This window comes from Halichoeres trimaculatus, unplaced genomic scaffold (genome assembly GCF_033239565.1).
Source record: "Halichoeres trimaculatus isolate MK-OKI-2021-1 unplaced genomic scaffold, fHalTri1.1 fHalTri1_scaffold_33, whole genome shotgun sequence".
NCBI lineage: Eukaryota > Metazoa > Chordata > Actinopteri > Labriformes > Labridae > Halichoeres > Halichoeres trimaculatus.
This window is the reverse complement of record NW_027437211.1, coordinates 285396-304858: the sequence shown is the minus strand read 5'-3', so window position 1 is coordinate 304858 and position 19463 is coordinate 285396. Positions and strand designations below refer to the sequence as shown.

Here is a 19463-nt window from a genome sequence, read left to right as displayed (position 1 = left end):
ACCCTTTTTTATACAATTACTGAATCATGGATATTTTGGGTTCATATTTGGTCATGGAATTTCTTGTTTTCACAGGAAATTCTGGAAACACAAAGCTGTTTGATGGAGAGCCAGACCATCTTGTACCTTCATCGTCCGCATTTCTTGTTGACAGTAACCTGTTTCTGATGGTGGGCCGCATGATTGGCCATTGCTTTTTGCATGGAGGTCCTGCACTGACAGGTCTAAGCCCTGCAGTTGTTCACATCCTGTGTGGGGGCACAGCGGAAACTGCCATCATAGATATCAGTGACTGTCCAGACATTGATCTACAGGAGAAAATTTCACTGGTATGAATCCTGCAGCATGTGTGATGTAACAGTGTGCTTTACATATGTATACATGTAAACACACACACATACACACCCATTCAAGAAGATTGTTTTGTGCATGTGTTAGTGTTAATTGTGTTTTGTCTTAAAGCTCCAAGGGAGTTCTGAACTCTCAGATGATGAAAAGGAGAGTCTTGACAGCTTATGTCTCGCATGGGACCTTCCTTCGATGACAGAAAATAATTGAAGATGGCTCTTTGAAAGGCTTCTACATCATGCAGTATTCATTTTGTAAACTATTTAAAATCATTGATTAATTAATATTTTAAACCAATATAACAAAAAAAATGTATTTTTTCACTAGGCCATTGGACGGTTCATGAGGCAAATAAAGCAAATAAGAAAGGGGCTCAAGGAAACCATGTTGTGGCCACTCATTAGTGAGCGTCCAGATATAGCTGAAATGTTTTCTCTCGAGAGCTGAGTGCTGTGTTGACCCCAGAGGTAAATATTTCAGTTGAAAGAAAAGCAAACAGTTTTTACCATATCTGAATTTTCATTTTTAAATCAAGGGAAAACCAACACCACAGCATTATTGCTTATTCCACAAGGTTTATGGTTTCTATTTTTTGTTTGTTTTGTGTATAGAGCATCCTGGAATGCATCAGCTGGACTGAAGTGACTGATGATGATGTCAACGATGATGACTGCTCTTTGATGGATAAGAACCGCATGACAAGTTACCTTCAGCAGTTCATTGAAAATGGTACACTATGATATCTATTCCACTATATTTTTATTTTCATAAAAATATTAATTGTGTCATAATGCAATAAAAAATGGGTGTGTCTCATAGAGGAGGATTAGATCTACTGTCCTACACTGATTCTAATCCAAGAGGTCATATGACCTGGGACTTATTTAGCCATAATGCTGTTTTAAACACAATAAAATACATTTAAATTCTTAAAAAAAAAAATTTCTGTTCAAATGCTATCAAAAGGGTGTGTCATACAGGAGGATTAGATCTACTTCCTACACTGGCATCTTTCTTTTAGCTTCTTTTTAAAATAAATGAAACGTTTTTGTCTTCGTGTGTGATAATGAAGCTTTTGCTCTACATGCTAACTTAAACTGAGGCTAACTGGGTACTCCAGCACAAAGTAGTTGTAGCTGTGTTGTATAAAGTATTCAAATATCAGGAGTACAAGAAGATAATGCATATACTCACTATTCACTGTATACTTTGAATTGACTTTTGTGTCAGCTAGTTGTATAATATGATGATAACCAGTTGTTACAGTCATATATACACAAACATACACATCACAGACTGTATAGTATGTATGTAATTGTAGTATATATGTATATGTACTGTATATATATTTTTTAGAGTCTATGATACACATGTATGTATATACACTCTGGGCAGAAATGATGAAAGCATGTGTAATTATTTGTTTCAGGCAAGAAGAGTGATGATCCCCTACATCCTGACCCCAGGTTTGTTCAGTTTCACCTCCACTGCTGATAAGACTCGGGCTGTCAACAACCTTGAAAGATATCTGCGATCTCAAAATGTGTTCTACAAAAGATTTGACAACGGAAATAAAGAGCTGGCTGCTGCAGCTCTTTTGAAATTACATCAAAGTCCTGTGTCAAAGGAGGAGGAGGTACATGCAGATCAACCAGAGGTTCAGACTGAAACTGGAGTTCGGGGCACTGAGGTCCAGACAGAGGAGACACATGATGACATTGCCGTACTACATCAACAGATTGAGTCTTTTAACAAAACTAGACAGTGAGCTTAAATATGGTTCCCTTGTTGCCTCATTATTTGATGACCGTAAAATTAAATTTTTCACAGGACTACCAAATTTGCAGACTTTCATGTTATCACTTAGTTATGTGTCTTCAGTTTTTCCTGCTGCTGCGAAGCAGTCCCTCAAGCCTACTCAGGAACTTCTCACACTGATGAAGCTGCGGCTCAATCTGTCATAGTTTTTAGGCTACCTCTTTGGTATTCATCAGTCAACAGTATCAAGAGTCTTTCAACCTGGATACATGTCATGGCAAGCAGGCTTCATCCTCTTATTTTGTGGCCAGAAAGAGAAGACCTCAGACGCAGCTTGCCAATGTGTTTTGGGACATTTTTTAAGAACTGTGTAAGCATTATAGACTGCTTTGAAGTGTTCATAGAGCGTCCTTCTGACTTAAAAGCTAGAGCTCAGACTTGGAGCAACTACAAACAACACAACACAATAAAGTTTCTTTTTTCAGTCACCCCACAAGGAAGCATCTCCTTTGTGTCCAAGGCCTGGGGTGGAGGTGTTACAAACACCTTACAGAACAGAGTCAGTTCCTTGATAAGCTCCTACCAGGGGACTTGGTACTGGCTGACTGAGGTTTCACGATTGAGGACAGTGTTGGCCTTTTCTGTGCAGAATTAATAACGCCACCATTCACACGAGGGAAGTAACAGCTTAGCCGAAAAGAGATTGAATCTGCTCAAGAAATATCTCGTGTGAGAATCCATGTTGAAAGAGTGAATGGAATGGAGGCAGAAATATACTATTTGAAGCTCTACACTGCCTGTAAGTCTCATTAGAGTAAAGCAAAATGGTCAAGTGGAGGATAGCCTTGTAGACAAGACTGTATTAACATGTTGTGCTTTATGTAATTTGTGTGAATCCATCGTGCCTTCTGATTGAAGCGAGCATTTGTTAATGTACAGTGCATATGAAGCATGAAATCATCAGATTTTCAGTCCAAGAGTTCATTTTAAACCTTTTGTGTGATTTTCATTGACAAGCAAAAAAGCCTGTTACATTTTATTCTGCAATTCATTGAAAAAAACATCTTATTCATATTTAGTGTTTTCACATGTATGTTTTAGAAAAAAAGATGCACATAGAATTGTATAACACTGTGTGATGAAATGTTAAGCAAAACTGATAAATAAAAGTGACATGAACACAACAGCAGCAGTCTTACTGATCAGACGTCGCCACTCAGCACTGCATTTCTTGTGAACCATTTTCCCATCAGTTCTGGCAGCACTGTATACTTGAAAAACTTTTCTGCCTCATAACATGTCTTTCAAAATGCGTGTGGAGTTATTCTTTCAACATACAATTCTGAAGGTGTCCATACACAGAAGTCACAGAACAGTGATTTTGTGACATGAATCTGGCACTGCACTTGAAAATAGTAGTTGTGTTGCCTGTTAAGTTTCAGTGTCGCATCTGAGGACGAAGATTTAACCAAGCAAAACTCTTTTTCTCCTGACAGTTAAATCAGTTTTCTGTCTTTAGCTGTGTAGGGACATTTGATTTCCAGGCAGTCAAAGCCACAACAGTCACAGGACACTCTCCCATCGGGGGATGCACCTAGGTATGGGTGCTGTGAGGAAGTGTTGAGTCCAGTGTGGGTTACAGCAAAGTTGACGTGTCTTGACGACATGGTCTCAGTGTACTGTTCCTTCACCTTGTTTTCCTGATGAATGCCCCACCTGAAAATATTTGATAAAACAAAACATTATGCTTGAATTTGGACATACATGACCATAATTACTCAGCATCAGATTTTATTACAGATTCTATCACTCACTAGCTCCATCTTTTGAATAAAGAGTGACTCTGAAATTCATTTTAAATTGTCTGTAGGTGTGAGTGTGTGGATGAATGGTTGTCCGTCTATGTATCAGCTCTAATAGACTGGCGACCAGTCCAGGGTGTACCCCACCTTTCACCCAATGACAGCTGGGATAGGCTCCAGCTACTTGCAACCCTGAATAGGATAAGCGGTTTGGAAAATGAATGAATTAACAACTCGGAAACTTCATAATTTGTCCATGTGTTAGTTACTTGTTGCTGCAGTTGTGAATCTCCCTAACTCTGGGTAGCATATGGCTCTCACAAGTAATTTCAGGGGCTGATTTTCATTGCTCTTGATAACTGCACCAAAACTGGAAGCTGTTTTCCTGCCACATCTGTAGGTCACATTCCTGATGAAGCCTGTTCCTTTGTCTCCTGCTCTACAAGCTTACACTGGGCATCTGTCATTTTCAGATTCTCAAACACATTGTCACATTTTTCAATAAGCTGACTGTACTTCAAAGCAGCATTCTCAGCTTCATAAAGTTGTCCCAAGGGAGTAGGATAGCCATCTCTCACAGCCACAGGGACAAAATCTTCTCAGTGTTTTGGAGCTACAGAAAGCACAGCAGCTCTTGGGTTTACTTGCTTCAGTTTATCTAGAAAGCTTGCGAGTTCATTTGCTGTGGGTTTGGGCGTAGCACTGCAGGGGCCTCAATGTAGCTTCACTGACCACATTCACGTCAACTTCACTTATGATCTTTCTGTTCTGCGTCCTGGGACATGACATATCAATATAGGACAGTTCAGAGCAGGACATTCTCTTTGTTGGCGCTGGCTTAAGCCACTGGCATGGCAGTGAAGTGCGCAGCCTGACCCCAGACATGACTGCAAACATCAACGCTGCTGCATGCTAACATGTTTCTCCAAGTCCTGAGCAGTGAAAACTGTCCCTGTCTCCTCTGCAGCAATCCAAGGTTTTAAAGGAGGCTCATTCATTCTCTGGCTATATCTCACCTGTACAGTTAGTGAACGACAGTGTTAGCTCATGTTAGCTTGCCTGACAACAGCTAACTTAGTTAAAATATAAGCAATGTGCAATACAAACCTGTCCAAAGACAACCAGGATATCCATCGGTGTTCTCGTTACTTTAATTTCGCCAACAAATCCGGCCTTGAAGCACGACCAAGGATCCAGGCTTTTGTATGCTCTTAGGCTTTGCTTAGTATATTTTCCTGGCGTTGAAATGAGGTAGTTGTAAATGTCAGGATAAGTGATTTCTGGCCACATCTCAACTTTTATGGACTTGTGCTTTGGTAGTTCATACGGATCAATTTCGAGTCCAATTGTCTTGAATTTCTGTTCGTATTCTAAATTTTTCCCGCTTATGCCGTTTTCTCCTCTATGCTCCGCCATGTTCGGTGGAGTATGCTTTGCCACTAAGTCCGGCCGAGGGGGGCGTGTCTCGGGGAGGAAGTGACGCATCAGCCAATGGGAAAGCGCCCCTCACAGAACCCGCTCACACGAGAGGTTTGTGTCAGAAGAATAACCAAAGAAGCTGGAATCAAAATCAAAAAACCGAGAAGCAAAACCAAAAGAGAGAGAGAAGAGAGAATGAAGCAATGGAAACAATTCAGAAAAAAAGTCAAACAGTTTTCACAATGAGTGATGATCAGTCCATTGAAGACATATAGATATAACTTTGTTATAGTTCTACAGTAAGGTCAGGCAAAGGTCAGTCTCTCCAGCTCAGACACACACACAGAGTCACATACGATGCATAGAGCTACAACAGGAAAAATGTACTTCAGTGTTGACCTCTCCACCCCTTCTTCATACTGTTTGTGTCTTCTATGTCCGGCTGATTCTGAGTGTTGATTGGCCATGAGTGTTGACAAATTGATAAATACAATGATGATTTTAATATTGTTTTAGGGAAAGTGGACAACAGCAATGCTAAAGTACTTTATAGTTGTTTTTAACCACAAAGAATGGCCATTGTTTCATCCATTATTCATCCATATTGTATTTAAATTGGCATATATATATATATATATATATATATATATATATATATATATATATATATATTTTTTTTTTTTTTTTTTTTTTTTTTTTTTTTTTTTTTGTTGTAAACTGAATGATTTTAGGGAAAAAGTACAAAAATAATAATCTTTTACGTTTTAACAGCAGCTTTTGGGAGAGGACATCAATGTCCTCTGATTACCTCAAAGGGTAGCAAATTAAAAGGACCCACAAGAGTTAAAACTAGTGCTGTCATACGATTAAAACATTTAATCTAATCAATTACTGGATTTATAATTACTCTAATTAATCACATTTTGATCTCATATCTGCTTAAAGTACCCAAATAAATAATTTGAATTCTAGGATATTATAAAATTGTAGTGCATGACTAATCAAATGAATACACTAAGAAGTGAAGCTTTGTAAATCCACATTTCTATTGGTGACTAAATAAAAACCAAAGTCAGGGCAACTTGTCCAGAAAATTCAAAGCTCAATCAGGCAACTCAAATTACACTTTAAGAGTGTTTCCTAAATCAAATTCAAAATAAGAAAAAGGTCAAGGACGTCCAGCAAACCAATTGGGCCTGATGGTTTATTAAAGAATGTATTACAAATATAGATAATTAAATTCAAAAATAAAATCAGACTAATTCTTAAATATGCAATTCCTGTTGTCACCTGGGCTTTGTTTGGTTTGACTAGAGACACATGTGTGAAGTGACATGCCACTGCCATGTACGGGAGCTGGCCAATACCAAAATGTGTGTGTGCTATGATTAATCGCGATTATTTTTTTAACGTATTATTTTATTTTTAATAATTTTTTTTTTTTTTTTTTTCGGTGCTAGACGCTGCCCAAGTAGCTGCCTGTTGCAGCAGCTCTCTCTTCTTTGTCTGTTTCTTGTAATTTTTTTCGTCCCTTTTTCGTCATCTTTGTATTTGGAGTGGATCATCACTTTGTATGGTTCATTTGTTGGTCATGACACCAAACAGTTTCTCCTGTGTTTGTCTGGAGATCCTACATATAACCATGGCTGCATTGTTTACATGTGAACTCAGCTGTTAGCAGCCTGTAGCATGTCAGTGCTAACTCGTGTAGGGCTTGATGATTTCCCTCGAGGTGAGGAGGAGGTGAGGACGTTGTTGTTGCTAACGTGGGATCTATCTCCAGTGGGATGGACGAGCTAGCCATGCTAGCCCAGCGGCAGAGGGGCTGCCGGAGGGCAGAGTGGCATCGTGCTGTTCACGGATGTGGCTGACAGAGCTGACATCGGATGCCAGCGCCACATTGGAGGAGCTTCGCCTGCTGTGGGCAGACAGGATCCAGGAGACAGAGACTGAACAGACTGCTGGGGAGGCTCAGTCCTGGACCCTGTGGAGGTGGAGACTGGCTGACTGGACAATGTTGGACAAGCTGTCATCATCTATTTTCTTGTGGACCTTTTTGCATTTTCTATACACTTTCTTACTTTTGTTTTGCTTGATTGCTGCTGTGACTCCTGAATTTCCCCCTAGGGATAAATAAAGTATTTTCTATTCTATTTCTATTCTATTAATGTGTAATTAATCAATTTAATTAATGCACTAAAGTGACAGCCCTAGTTAAAACCTTAAAAACACTGATACTGTGTGGCAATTAAAGAAAAGATCAACATATGTCTATGTAAAGTATGTCTTGAAATCAAAATGTTGACATAATTTGGGTGTTTCTTTTGTAATACATCTTTTAACCTTTATCATGAAACAGTACACCAGATCACATTAGAAGTATGTACCAAGTATTTCTATGATTAATGACTTTGCTTACAAAATAATCAACAGCAGATCTTGAGGCAGATCTGAGGCAAATGTCTATTACAGCAATCCTGAAAACTGGTACGTGTTCATTAAGATGTATTTATTAGACAGCTTCCAGATTTAAAATGAGGAGTTTTGTCTTCAACTTTAAACTACATTAAATGTAGCCTTGGACTCAGGACAGTGAATGGTGTAGGCCTTGCTGTAACCCCAGCAAGTGCTGGACATACTGGACAGTAGCTGGGTAAAGGTCTGCGCCATGTGACTGGGATTGTCCCAGGGGATTTATGGCTGCCGTCAGTGAAGCCATTTTTTCAGCACTCAGTACATTTCCCATCTCAGGAACGGTGACTCCATGGTTTTGTTCACCGGGCGGCCCACTGTCCTCCCAGTCCAAATGTGGTAGATACAATCCCTGAAAAGCAGAATAGAGACAAAAGCCTGCCTTGCCTTTGATTGTGCACACTCTTCCCAGCAACAAAACTGGATCTTCCTGTTCCCTTGACAGAGAACATTAGCCGCGCAATGTTGACATTCTTGACTCCATGATCTCCCCTTACCCTTAAAAAAATAAAAATGTGTACATTTATTATTTGTGGAACTCAAAAGACTTTTTTTTTTTAATCAAAAGGTCTACCTTTGGACAGCGGAAGCTCTAGTCTCTTTAAGTTGACTGATAGATTTGTTCTCACTGGCTCTAGCAAAATTCTGTCATTCTCTAATCAACATTCTTACCACATTTGTCCAATTATTGCACTGTTAATTTTATCAGGATTAAAATGCTAATGGGAGTGTGAATCTGTTGTGTGAAATAATTTGTTCAAAATAGATTTTGTATACTAAAATTGCAAGTTTTTTTATATTTAATTTATTTCATTCAAGCTGACAAGACTACCAAGTACTACTCAATTAACTTAACCCATTTTGCCCTGCCAGCAACAACTGTTGCCGAAGTGTATCACTATCATTTTCTACTCACAACAAAAAATGTCAGCAGTAGTAATGCAACTTTTTGCACTAATGTGTTAACAGACAACTTGGATAAAGATTCCGGTTTTTAAGATAGACTTTTCAAGTAGTCCCTGACACATGACATCATCTGCTTCCTGCTCCTTCCAGTGGAAGACATGGAGGATGCAAATTGTCCTGCAAAGAGGTCTTTTTCATAAATTTCTAATGCTTTCCCCAGAAAACGTACAATAATTATTTAATCATTCAAGTCTCTAGAGTAACCCTCTACCATTTTTTTTTAACTGGGATAAATATTTTTTTGTTTATGGACTTATTTCTGTAAGTGGCAACAAAAGTTGCCGGTGGGCACATAGCTTGTAACTAGCTACAGGAAAACATTGTCTGCAGGTTTTCTCACAAATTACTGATTTTAAATTGTAGAATGAGGTACACTGGTGCATTTAAGTCCTCTTAGAATACTCTTCCAAACTAAATAAATTCACAGGTATTCAAAACCTGTATCTATAGGATTTTGATATGTTACCTTAAATTTTCTTGCTATTTGTGCAGCAATCTTTCTCTGTTAACCAACATCAGTATGGAAACCCGTTTCCACAACTTTAAAAAAGGCAACTAAAGGGACTCAGGGAACTAAAATAAATAAACAAAAGTCATAATTATGAGATAAAAAGTCAACATTATGAGATACCTTTTTTGCACACGCCCCACGTCCATGGCCGATCTTGTAGCAACACACCTTTCTCATAATTATGACTTTTCTCATGAGTTTTTTTTTTGTCATTATTACTTTTAATCTCAAAATCATGACTTCTTAATTCATAATTATGACTTTATCTCATAATTATGCCTGTTAATCTCACAATTTTGACTTTTTTCTCATAACCATGACTTTTTACCTCATAACTATGACTATCTCATTATTATGACTTTTTATCTCATAATTATGACTTTGTTATCTCATACATATGTCTCTTTTTCTCATAATTATGATTTCATTTCTCATAATTATGACTTAGTATTTGTTTTTCATTTTATACATTTCCCAAATTCCTTTTTATAAAGGGATTCCATAAATAAGTTTGTGTTTCACTGAGGTAAAAAAAAAAATGTTGATGTGCAGTTGGAGCTGCACCTTTCTTGACACACAAGCACTTATCATAGCCAATGCCCCCCCCTACAACTCAGAAAAAAAATTGGGCACAAATGGGTTAAGTATGTTTAAAATATCTTCCAAAGGTTACACAAATGTTTTAAGGGTTAAAGTAAATAATGATATTTAATGAAAGATATAAGATCAAAACTGGTAGAAACAGCACTTCATCTTAAAGCAGCATTTTTTCTGCTCTGAGCCAACAAAAACATACTTTTAACACTCATAAGTAGTACCTACTCAGCTGATACATTCTTTACATGCATGGAATAAAAGATTGCATACTGTGGTCAAGAACGTAAGGCAAGTTATTAACTTATAAGACTGTATTAATTACCGTGATGGAAATCCGTATGTGTCCACTGATTGTAGGAAAGGGGACACTGCAGTAGAGGGCCGATTGTTGTTTGCTGCACCGAGGTACATGATCTGTAGAAAATATTGACAGTGTTCTCATTTTTTTTTTTCAAGCTGTCCTCTAAATATTTTTCATTTTTTATGTATTATACCTTTCTTGAAAAGCCATCAACAGCACCAAAAATAACAATGTTGTACCTGATTAGACAAAAGAGAGACACAGTAGTACAGCTTGCAAAATATGTAAAAATGAAATCCACTTCATTTGCATGACATCTAATCAAAACTTAAGTGACATTTTAACATATTTTAAATACATGTAGTCAAACAATATTTTTTAACTGTTAAAGTAACCCCCCACCCCACCCCACCCCACCCCACCCCCTCCAAACTGTGCTCCATGCTTTGCTCTGGTTACAAAGCCAAGCTTGAGCATGTTTTCATTAACCCCCTTGGAAGTATTCGATCATTAGTCCCACATCCTTTTCAAGTATTTGATTTCTCATTAAACATTGTTTTGTTCAAGTCTAGAGCCACCTTTCATCACTAGATACCAAATTCTGAGCCTGTCCTGACCATCTTGGAAAGTTTTGTGCAGTTCTGACCATGTTCAGGCAGTAAAGTAATAAATAAAAATAGAGTCTCTCTCTGCACATATTCATACATACCGTATTAGCTTGTGATTAGTGTCCAGGTGGACCAGGGCTCCAGGACCAGGAACAGAGTAGGTGCGACGCACAACACATCCTAGCTGGTTCATGCGACAAAGAATGCCCACAGCGTCCACACGGTGAATGGAGGCCCGTACCCTCTCCCACTGCACTCTGAATCCTCTGGCCTGCAGGCTTCCTTTAACCAAGCGGTACCAAGCATGAGGCATGTCGTTTTTAATATCTGTTACCAAATTGTCCAACTCTGCCTCTGAACAGGTGCTATAGAGTGCTCTGACAGAAAGGCCAAATCGGCTCATTCTTCTGAAGATGGAGCGAGTGGACACTCCGAACAAGTTGGCAATGCAGGGCACAGGAAGACCTTGGTTGAGGAAATGTGAAAGAGAATCAGGTGAAATATCAAATCTCGGAAGCCCAGTTGCTCCAGGAGGGACTTGCAAAATCTTTATTAGCGCAGATACAAGGCAAATTAAAATCACAAACTAGTCTATTTAACAGCAATATTAGACAATGGGACGCACAGGAGGTTATCAAACGCAAATAAACATTGTTCGATGATCATGAACAAACTCGTTTGAGCCCGATGAAGCCTGCAGCAGAACCACAGAAACTGTGCTTTTCCACCACAACAGTTGTGGTGGTCCGTAAATTTAAGAAGTCACCGCCACTTTGGGACAAGTTCGTGTTCAAACCGCTGCGTCCATGATTATCATATTGAGGTTTACAGTCTATGGATGTCACTGAGTGAGCGATCCAGTTTGAGTCATTTCATGAACACACGAGGCGACTGACGTGGCCAACAAGACGTATTTAGTGAGAAAACGGGAATAAGGTTAAGTTGGCTTGATAGGTTAGTTCCGGCAGTGCCATAAATAACATATATCAATGGAGGAAATGCCAGTAAAATCAAAAACTTCACCAACCATGGTCCCAAACTCACCTGTTGGCTGCTCATGCTGCTGTGATTTTGCGCGGTCCAGGGCGAGTGATGCTGCAGTCTTTCCTGGGCTCCTCACCATATCTATGATGCAGATCTCTGGTCTAACAGCATCAACAGTGCCACCTGCTGTTGTGGTATGCACATTGCAGAACATTGCTCAAGTCGTGTGCTGGTGTGAATAAATCGCTTCCATAATTTTGCAGGCTATCTGCGACTCCAGGGGGCTTTTCCTGGGGTCTGTACATGATGCCCTGGTCCTGCGAAGGTCCCCCATGTACCAGCAGGCCCTCTATCCACCACAGGGGTATTTCCTGCTGGGTGATGGAGGGTACCCATGTCTGGAGTTCCCTGTGGCCATCATCACCCCGTATCGGCAGCCTGTTCAAAGTAAGGACATGTTGTTGCTAAACATATTAAAAAAACATGATTTTTTTTTTACAATGATACATTTTAATATGTTTTTTTTTAATGAATATTAATTACCAGGTCGCGTTGAAGCAAGGTTCAACAGATTGCACTCCAGGGCTCGAAACATAATCGAGCGGACTTTTGGTCTCCTCAAGACTCGCTGGCGCGCGATCTTTCTCCGAGCCTTGGAGATCCGGCCCCACTTTGCCCCAAAAGTTGTTGGAGCTTGCTGCATGCTCCACAACATTTGCATCGCAGCAGGGGACTTGCTGGATGAGGAGCAGCTGGAGGAGGAAGGCCCAGACCAGGGGGACATTCAGTGCCCAGATGCCTTTGGGCGGCACAGTTCTGGGAACGCTCTCAGAAGCAGGCTAGCTGCACAGTCATCTGCTCCAGGTGTTCTACCACCATGCCTGGAGCAGCATGATTACCTGTGAAAACAATTATGTTCACACCAAAGTGTAAATAGTTATTTTTTCATTGTTATTATTAATCATTTTCAATAAGTTATTTAATCAGTTCTTTAATCAATTATTTAATCAGTTATTTAGGTTCCTTAATCAGTTCTTTAATCAATTATTTAATCAGTTATTTACGTTCTTTAATCAGTTATTAAATCAGTTCTTTAATCCGTTCTTAAATCAGTTCTTCAATCAGTTATTAAATCAGTGCACACTAAAATGTTTTGGGTTACAATCACCATGAATGTCTTGCATTTGTTTTCCTTTCACTGTGACATACTTAGTTTGCACATGGATAAATAGATGCACCAGTATAAGTCCAAATGATAATGCATATTATGTATAACAACTATGTTTTATATTTTTCTAAAACAGTCTGACATGGTTTAAGACTAAATAAATGTCTCAACTATTGGGACACCATATTCGAATGAATCATGGATTGAACTCTGAACAAAAACTACATTTATTTACATTTTATTTATTTACAAGTTTCTCGAACAAATTTAAGAAACGGTCAGCCCTCTCTGCTGCTCTTCTCTCTCTCTCCTCCTCTCTCTCCATAGCCCTCCTCTCCCTCTCCTCATCCCTCTCCGCCTGCTCCCTCAAGAAGTCCAGCAAACTCTCCTCCCTGGCCCTCTTCCTCCCTGGCTGCACGGCTCTGGATGCCTCTTGGGCTGGGGAAGAGGCTGTTGTGCTGACTGAGCCACCGGCAGTGGCAGTCAGACTGGATGCAACAACCAGGGGCGGACTGATTGAGTGCTGCCCCTGGAGTGCTGCATCCATTTCTGAATACCACTGCCAGGTGGCAGCAGTCACACTTCCAGCCTCTACCCCTCTGCCTGTTGGTGGGTCCCTAAGCTCCTGAGGCAGAAAAACAACTTCTAGCTGATACTGTACTTAGATTTACAGTCTTGTATGCATCATATACACCGCACCTTCATTTTTTTTATATGGCTTTTGTAAACTACACTTGTTTAACAGGAAAGTACCAGAAAAGGTTTCAGTCACCATTACAAACAGAGGCAGGTCATTACCTTGTATTTGTCCTTCAAATTGGACCATTTCTTCTTGGCCTGCCTGGCCGATATCGGCAGGCCAGAAGTAGTCACGAAGTCCCTGGCAAAACAGGAGAATATAAATCAAGCTTCATAACATCTTTATAATGCTCCTAAACGTACAATAAGCAACAAGACACAGCATTACTCACTCCCAGCCAGTCTGGGCCGACCCACGCCTTCCAGTAAAAAGAGCCTCATTGGCCGCCCGCCACTGTATAAGGGCCCGGGTCTCCTCAGTTGTCCCTGGATAACAGAGAGTGATACCGTCGTGATAAAGTACTTATTTCACATCTACGCTAAAACCACAGACATGTAACACTGCAACAGTTAACCTATGAACGCAACTTTGCGCTGTATTAGCTGTGCTGAAATACCAACATAAAGCTGCTCAGTGGTTGGTGCTAGCTAGCTTAATGTCCCTTTTTATCGTTACCAAAACCACCCGCATCATCCGTTTAGAATTCATCAGGGATGTCTTAACCCTGGCCTTATTAAACATTCAGGTTTTAAACACAACTCCATCACAAGTATGTATCTTAAAGTTCTTATTACTTATCTTATTCATAATTTTACATGGCAAGTATTACTTACAATTGTGACTCTTCTCCTCCGCCATTTTTCTGCTTCTTCCTTTGGCCGAACGGGCGAATTGCATTGTGGGATTGGAGCTGTGAAAAGTCCGCTCAAGTTACGTTCGGAGGCAGACTTGGTAATAGGGGCGGGGCAAGTCCACATCCGGGTACGTGAACCGAACTTGTCTCGATGCGGACTTAGAATTGGAACAGGACTTCGGCTGTGATTGATGATGTATCACGAGTCCGCGAGTCCAGAAGTACGCTGAAGTACACATATTGAGAAACACCCACTGTGTGTACTGTGTACTCCTTCCTGTTCCTGGGATCCACCATCCCCCGGGATCTGAAGTGGACCTCCTACACAGCAAATCTTAGGAGTGAAAAAATCTGGAGTTAAGCAAAAAACAGTGGAAGAGTTAAATTTCTGTAGTTTATTCTAACACACAGACTCCAGCCTGTGCTTGCAGGTACTTTTTGAGGGTGTTAGAATAATGAGTTTATTCAGAAAGTGTTGAGGGGGACCATTCAACTCTTGTTTGGAGTTCATTCCTAACGGATGTGTTGCAGCAAGTGCCAGTGCTCACTGTAGACTTCATCGAGAGAGGTTAGTGTGCTGTTTTATCTCCAAAATCAATGTGAAAATATAAATTATTATCTGTTCCAAATACCTGCTACAACTAACTCTGTTACAAGCTACAAAAATTTACTCTAATATTGACCCATTAGGAACGTGTTTAATTTACTCTAACACTAAAGAAGGCTAAGTTATTGTAACAGTTAGCTTACTTCTAATATTAGATTCAACACATCCACGGTTATTTAAGTTCATCATTTCTTAAAAATTTGAATAGCATCTTACATCTTGTGTTTTTGATTAGTTTAACTATAGTTAGCAATACATTGCTATGCTTCTTGTTCTGTAATAACATTCAGTGCACCTGACGTCGGACTCAATAGCTAATGTTCATGACACGTGGCTGGCATTAAAAGTAACGCGTAGAAGGTAACCACAATGCAAAACCATATATTTCTCCGTTCTTTATCATTGAACGTGGTTGAGACTTTGCTGTTTGGGACTGTAAACTTAAATTAACACGAAGACGCAATCGTAATGCTGCTTAGCCTGGGAATGTAATTTAAGCTAAGCTAATCCACTCACAAACTAGAGTGTAACCTTAAAGTGCAACAACACAACCGGTTTAAATCCCAGGTCTACTATACTCCAAAGGGTTTGAATAAAATAGATAGCCCCACATAATAGTATCACAAGTGACAACTTAGACTTCACAGCAACCGTCCATTCATCAATTTTTGAACTGAGGTTTGGTTTGTTTGATTTTGGACATTCGCATTCAAAGTCATTTCACATCCCAGGGAAGAAATGCATATAAATCTATTATTCCCCGCCTATGTGACTTATTGATGATCAATCTACTGTGCAATATAGATATGTAGTAGGTTGAAAAACGCTACTTGTTTGTGTTTCGTAATAGAAGACCCCCTTTATTTCTTGTTAAGTGCTAAGCAGATTTAATACCATTCAAATAGTATGGCATTACAACGTGCCTAAAATCAGTCAGCAGATGGCGCTGTTGCGCTGCTGTGAACACAGGGGAGACTATTTCACAGCTCATACTCAGCTCAGAATTAGGAGAGCAACAGCGGAGCAATGAGCTAATCTGTGCCCATGTGTCTCCTTGCTTCACAGGTATGTTTAAAAGTTTCTTTTCCAGACTATGTCTCCCAAACAGTGCAAGGTTATTATAAGTGCTTCTGTGATGTTTCGGGTTGTAGACTGATTGGACGAGTGCCAAGTTTGTGCTTTATGGTCGAGTGTGTGGCGCCGAGATGAGCTAGTTACTTTTGATCGTCATTCTGTTAGCATGTTAGCGCCGCGTTGCCGCGTAGCTGAGTGGAACTGAGACGGCATTGTGTGTTCGCGCCCGTGTGTGTGTGCGCGCGCGCGTTTGAAAACGAATGTGTAGATTAAAGCAAAACTATGATTTAGGTTAAAGTGATACTTTGAAGTAGGGTATTGAATCAAATGCTGTATGGTTAAGCAATCCAACATTTGAATATATACATTTATGTTTATATAAATGTTTTCTGAACTTTAATTGTTATTGAGAAATGCAAATGTATTACGCATTTCAGCTCAGAGTAACGAGAGCTCCAGCGGAGTAAGGAGCTAATCTGTGTCCATGTCTCTCCTTGCTTCACAATTTCCCATATTATTTTTAAGTTTCACAGCGCGCCTCTGTCTGTGATAACTTTTGCTTTCGGCCCAGATTTTCCTATAGGTCTGGCGCCACAGATACTCATACTCCTCACATTCCATAAGACCTCTTTTTGAAATATATCCTTTGTAGTTTTTTTAAAATAATTTTTAAATCAGTGAAAACTCATAAGTATCTTCCTTTCCCTGACCATGTGACTTATTGTTTAATCAACAGTGCAAAACTTATATTTCTCACATAGCTATGAATGTCCAATATCACACTATAACCTCTTGGTCATCTTTTTTCTGTTTATATTCATTCAATTTTTTAATTCATTTTTTTTCAGGCCTTAAAGATGTTGTTAAAGGTGAAACATGGCGGGACAAAGAAATATGTAAAACTCCAGGAAGTCAGCTTCTGTGACTTCATCTGTATAGGTGAGTGACATCTTTTCATGTACTTATTTTGTTATTATTATTATTATTATTATTATTATTTTTATTATTATTATTTCATTGTAATGAAATTGTTTATGTTTATGGATCTTTCCTTTTTATGCTTCAGTCCAACAGAAGTTTCTCATACCTGAGGATGCATTGTTGAGAGTCACTGATGAGCAGGGTGTAGAAGTGGATGAGGATGTCTTTCCAGACCTGGCAAAACTTGAAGATGTCTGTTTTGTTATCTACACTAATGATGGTAAGTTGATTTTGATTTCTATTTCACTTCTATTATTCTGGAAAAGTGAGCAAATATTATATCTTGACTCTGAAAAAATATAATTGATGTTTGTCCTCTATCTTAAGTTTGTCCATAACAATAGTCATTCCCTCTAAAAAAATGTCTGAACATTAGACTTTCCAGTGGCAGAATCATCAAAGAACATGGCTGACGGTGCAGACATGACAGAATTTGTGACCCTCGAAACTTGTGGTAGGCGGTGTTGTTATAAATGAATAAAAAAAAAAGTACAATGACAACAACATGTGTTTCAAGCCAATATCTAAGCTTGTTTGATTTTTTACTTTCACATCAGAGTTTCAGACAGTAACTCTTCGTGAAATGTTGAACATCTGTGTTTGTGATGAATTTGATCTGAGTTGCAATTCAGTTGACTTTATCCTTTTTTAAACAATGAACATTGTTATTGTTTCTATTCCTCAGATTTTACACTCCTGCAGCAGGATGGTGGAGGAACTTCCCCCTCAAGTCTAACAGATACGTTGTCCCTCTCAACTGTAAGCCGAAGTAGTGACACAAGTGATGCAGGATGTCCAACAACCAAACCTGTCATGGACAGCAACCATGCAAGAACTGTAATTATTTCCACTTTGTTAATTTCTGAGTGTAACAAAGGTGAAAAACACCAGGGATTAGAAGTACAAAATAGAAAACTGTATCTGAAATAATAATTAATGCCAAAATGTATTTAAAATTGTCTCTCATGTTTGATATTTCTTGTGATGTATTTTTACCTCTCATAATCAGATTTTAGAACAGATTCTCACATCAAAACCAGCAGGGATGACGGTGATCAAGGAGTATGAAGATACTGGGAGTTTGAAAGATTCAACCAGGGGATTAATGGTTAACATCATTGTTGCTCACATGCGTGAAAAGGAAGGGTAAGAAGTTTAATGTTTAATTAAACAAAAATATTTTATGGAGGAGGAAGTATCCCTTAATCAAAAATAACCTTTTATTTTGTAGGAGAGCCATTAAAAAAACAACAAAAGAGTTCCATGCTCTTGGGATTGTGTCCCTCTTTCCATCTTTAAAGGATCCATACTCAAAAAAAGGATATGTGAGTTTGCATTGGAGAAATATTAATATTGATAGTGGTCAGGATATCTTCCGTTTAAAAGTGTTTGCTAAAACTTGATGTGACTGCATTCTAAACAGGAGTACTTCCTTTTCTAGGAACATTTCTACGACATTCAGAGCAACACTGGCTTTCTCGAGTGGAGGATCAAGACTGTCCAACGTCAATCCAGAACTGCTTCAACATCCCAGAACAAAGTGGTGCTCAACGGAGGTCCCACATCATCGAGAACTTTTGGTGTCATGGATGTCCAGCAATCAGGAGACAATTGTATGGAGGCAATGTCTCTTCTTCTCCACACAACCGACCGTGACTTGATCTTTCAGAAGATGAAAGAAACCTTCTTCTTTCGACAGCAGATACTCCATGACCCACAGCAAGCTGCAGAAATTCTGCAAAGGTTTTCTCGTTTCTTGGACACCAAAGGACTGGTAAGAAAAAACATGCTACACTGAGTGTGTTCAGCTCCTCTCATAGCAGGAGGCTCATGCTGCTGTGAGGAGGCTCATGCTGCTGTGACTCCAATTCCCATGAGACAGTGCGAAACCCAAGATGGCAGCGCCCGGCTGCTAGACACGATACAAAACTTTAGACTCTGCAATATGGATAACAAGCTGCCAAACACTACCCCACCTCCGCCGCAGGTAACGCAGAAACAATCCCGTCCATCTCCACTCTCCAACTCAGATTCATCCCCCAAACCACCCTGCTGTACCAAGGTAAGCGACATTCTATTATCAATTGAACAAAAACTTACCGGACTGGACAATAGAATCGCCCTCATAGAAGTTCTACACCGTGAATTCCAATCCCTCCGTCAGAGCCTGGGATACAGTCAGGAACAAATAGACACCCTCACCTCCGAAAACAAATGACTGAAACAATTCGTCAACACTCTCACCACCCAGCTCAACGCTATCACCACGGACATTAAAAACATGTAGGAAACAATACTAGATCTACAAGCCCGCAGCATGCGCCACAACCTTGTTTTTACCGGCATCCCAGAACACTCCACAGACGATCCGGAAAAAGTTGTAAAGGACTTCATGACTCAACAACTCAAACTCTCATCTGACACAGTCAAAAAC

The 19463-nt window shown here is 39.5% G+C and overlaps 1 long non-coding RNA gene across 1 annotated transcript; it reads right to left on the bottom strand.

Moving 5' to 3' along the window:
• Nucleotides 1-13732: 13732 nt before the first annotated feature.
• LOC141786459 (uncharacterized) lies at nucleotides 13733-14374 on the bottom strand. Its single transcript, XR_012597771.1, has 3 exons — nucleotides 14348-14374; nucleotides 13906-13999; nucleotides 13733-13814 (listed from the first exon to the last, which is right to left on the bottom strand). It is a non-coding gene; the product is annotated as an uncharacterized LOC141786459 (long non-coding RNA).
• Nucleotides 14375-19463: the final 5089 nt, after the last annotated feature.